The 4,004-nt window shown below is 43.1% G+C and overlaps 1 long non-coding RNA gene across 1 annotated transcript; it reads left to right on the forward strand.

Moving 5' to 3' along the window:
- The first annotated feature begins 997 nt into the window (after positions 1 to 997).
- LOC123106310 (uncharacterized) lies at positions 998 to 3,192 on the forward strand. The gene is made up of 3 exons (XR_006451293.1): positions 998 to 1,257; positions 1,382 to 2,354; positions 2,873 to 3,192. It is a non-coding gene; the product is annotated as an uncharacterized lncRNA (long non-coding RNA).
- Positions 3,193 to 4,004: the final 812 nt, after the last annotated feature.

Raw genomic sequence — 4,004 nt, forward strand, 5'->3', positions numbered from 1 at the left:
TGCTCGCAAGCCCCTTAAGAATGCAATATCCATTGTTAGGGACCAAAAAATAGGAACTTTTCTATGTGGAATATGAACATCTCCCTGATTGGTATGCAGTTTGTAGAATGTTGGGACACATTTTTAAGGAACACGGACATGGATCCATCCCCCATCGGCCCTTATTTTCAAGATCTTACATTCATGCTAAGCGGAGCATGCGCCAGGGTGGACGGCCTTGCCTTGTTCATGGACGTGGTAATGGAGGGAGAGAAACCAATTCTTGATTGTCGCAATGGAGGAGGCGCTGGTACACATGATGAGGGCATCGTTCCTACTTATGCTAAATTATCGAGTAGAGAGAAAAAAAGCTGGATTGGACGTGCTGGGATCATGCGGGCAAAAAACAGGGACGCTCAGTTATCAATACATTCAACGAGGGGAAAAGTCGGGGGAGGTTGCGCTCACCCGATGCGGACCGTGCATCTACTAAGTCGTTCGGAACTATTACCAAAATCAGAACCTTTGGAAATTACAAAGGACATGTCATCTTTGCTGTCTGTAGATGGCTCTTCAATTGCCATGGTCCACTCGAGGCTGAGCTTGCGGCATGCGAGGAAGGACTACAACTGTCATTGCACTGGTCCCAAGCATCATTGATGGTAGAGAACGACTGCGCAGAGATCGTCTCTCTCATCAACGCTAGGACAGCAGATCTAATGTACCATTGGAGATTGGCAACACTATTCTAAATGATTGTAAAACCATTATTACTTAATCAATGAATTGCTTTTGTCCTGAAAAAAAAGAACGTTTGGAAATTACAGATTTCGAGCTACGATATCAGTAGTACTACTACACAATTGCGTGATCTTCTTTGAGAAAAAAAAACATGTATGGCCCCTCTTATGGCCGCGTGCCGCCAACTGGCCATGCGCTTTTTGGAAAACCCCTTTCTGTCTCTCGAATCAACCCATCACTCCCGGCACCACCATGGCTCCTCTCCGGGCCGCGCGCGCTCCGCCCTCCTTCCCCCCGCCCCGACCCAAAAGCCTAGCTAGCCCCTGCCTCTCCCCCGTCGTGGCCGAGCGAGACTCTCCGGCCCAATGGCGTCGGCGGACATGTTCCCCAACGTCTCCTCCTCCGACGTCAAGCCGCCGCCTCGCAGGAGGCCCCCGGCAAGGCCGTGTTCGGCCTGGACCCCGCCTCTCCGGGGCGGCGTGCCTCGTCAGCCCCGGGGCGGAGCAGGCCTTCGAGACCGACCTCTCCGACGCGCAGGTACGCGCCGTGATCTCTGATTTGGGGGTAGTGCTCCGGGTGCGGTCAGGCTTGAATTCGTGTGCTTCTGAGAGGCCCGTGCCATTGCTGTGGGTTTGGAGGAGTAATGTTTCTGGTTCTGCAGATATGCAGATATTCAAGCTGGGGCGGACGGAGTGTATGTGCGTGAGCAGCGAGACGGCGGCTATGGCTGGCGCGGAAGAGGTAGTACTCTTCAGTTGGATGTACCCCAGTTCGGTTTTACTTAGTTTTGTGCTCCTGTTTGGATGTACCCCAGTTGAAAATGTGTGGTGCTCGCTTTGCCTAATTTTCTGTTTAAGGATTATAGTTTTTGCCGGGCAGATGCTATGTAGAGAATCAGTTAATTTCCTCTAGAAATGCTCAAATGGTGATTTGGCGAAATTTGGAAACACCAGTTCTGCATCATGGCATGGATAGGGTAGATTGCATTGCATTTTCAATTTAGGGGCATACTATTTTTTGGCACGTTTTATACTAGTGACTCGATCATTGATCAATAGTTAGATGAAATTGTAGGATGATCCAGGGATGACTCTTCTAAATGTGTTATAATGTAGCTTCACATTTGTATAAAAAAAGCAAGCACTCTCGAAACCTTTTTCTGTTTGCCAAGGATTGTGGTGCTAGCTATTCTGGAATAGAGCCTAATAAAAACTCTGAATACTTTGTCTTGATTTGGTGTAAAGATCGACCCCTGCCGTGTAACTCTGGCTAGTGCTTTGTTTCATAAGGCTGTGCCTTGTGTGACTGCATGGTTGGAACTTGGAAAAATGTTTTGGACCTTGTATACAGAGTGATGTGTCGGCAATGTTGTGAATCCGTGTTGACAATACCAACAATTTATCAGCAAATAAAGAACAGGTCACACTGTATAGGCAGTCAGTTTGACAACATCTGTATTCCAGAGTTCACAAGCAGTTTGGCTCCGCCTGAAATGTTGTAAGACAACGAGCTTGCATGTATTGTTCTTTAAAATCATTTAAAAGTTACTCGCTGCTGCTTGACTTCTTGAACATTTTCTAGGATTCATGACTCCATTTTCGGATGAATAACTTCATGTTGAAATGGCAAACGAGGTACTGCCATTTGCTAAACCCTGCATTCTTATTATGTAGTGCTTTCTGTGACTATTATTCCCACTGTATCGCTTTAGTGAATTATAATAAAGCATCATCCCAGGTTTGGTGGTGTATTCACTTCTGTGTTCTTGTTACCGGATCTCATTAAAGTAACCAGCACAGTACTTTCTATGTATTGGTGGTGTGTTGTTTTGGTTCAAGTCCAGTCCTTCATTGGTGGACATCTTTAGCATATATAAACTGTAAGTGGAGAGGAATGTGCGAGTCCGTATGAGTTTGAAGCAACTAGCTAAGAATCCCAATCATGTCCAACATTAACTTGTTTACATTTGAAAATACGAAATGTGTCTATAATTTCTGTAAATGGCATATGTATTCTAGTCTTTTGTTTGAACAGTCTGTACTGATAATGATAATATAGCGCCTATAGACAAAAGTTGAACTCTCCTCTTTAATGCGTTCTCTATAAAGATTATTTGTATGAAGTGCTCACTGCTTCTCTTATCCCGTTGCAGATAACTTGTACAATGTATTTGTCAATGTACTGAGACGATGAGGTGGATCATTGCAAGACGGTGAAGGCCTGTCAAACGCATGAAACACTCTGTTCTCCTCACTCCGTGCAGAGCCGCATGGAAGCTGATCCAGAACGATCGTGTCGAGAAGTTGCAAATGATGATCGACCGGCTGTACCTCCGTGCTAGAGCATTGTAGAATAGCATGCTAAATTTTGGTGATATATTGTATTCCATCTTGGTTTCATTTCCTTCTCTCTGTACGTAGACATTGATTAGCACAGACTTCTGCTGATATATTGCATTCCATCTTTGTTTCATTTCCTTCTCTTTGTATGTAGACATTGATTACCCCAGACTTCGTACTTGTGTATCTTATATAGTAGGAATATTTATGTAACGCCCTCGATGCGGCTATAGCTCCCACGTGTCGAGGCACGACTTAAAGACATAACCGCATTGAAAGCAATGTCGTAAGTTAGGCAATCTTCACAACATCCCATGTAATATAAATAATAAAGGGGAGATACATAGTTGACTTACACTCGCCACGTCAAACAAAGTACATAAATAGCATTACAACATTCAAACACTCATGACTCGACTACGGCGCCAAAATAAAAGATAACCCAACATGCGATACGGTCCCGATCACCCCAACTGGTGTGACGCCCGGATAATCAAGCTACAGTAAACCTTTGCTAATGATGCCACGTCACCTTGATTGCTGATGCTAATCTTGTGTTAGTTCGAAACCGATTCTAATTCAAATTCAAAATCAGGCAAACATCAAAAGTTTTCAAATATTAAAAACCAAAATGTCCGGGTTGTGTCAGTTATTGCACAGATGACTATGATGAATAATCCACATTTTTTATATAATGTATAAATGCACTAAAATGATTTAAACGGTAGCAAAAACAATTTTTAAATGCCTTTGGTATTTTATAAAACACAAAACTAATTTATTTTGGGTTAAAACCTTTTGTGGCTGAGGGTTATTTTGAAACGTTATTTTAGGAGTTGTTGTCATATTTTACTAAGTAAAATAATGTGGGTCTAAAATTTAAAACAGAAAAGGTAAAATAAATAAGAAAATACAAAAGAGAAAAACTAAACAGACAAAAAAAAA

This window comes from Triticum aestivum, chromosome 5A (genome assembly GCF_018294505.1).
Source record: "Triticum aestivum cultivar Chinese Spring chromosome 5A, IWGSC CS RefSeq v2.1, whole genome shotgun sequence".
Taxonomy (NCBI): Eukaryota; Viridiplantae; Streptophyta; class Magnoliopsida; order Poales; family Poaceae; genus Triticum; species Triticum aestivum.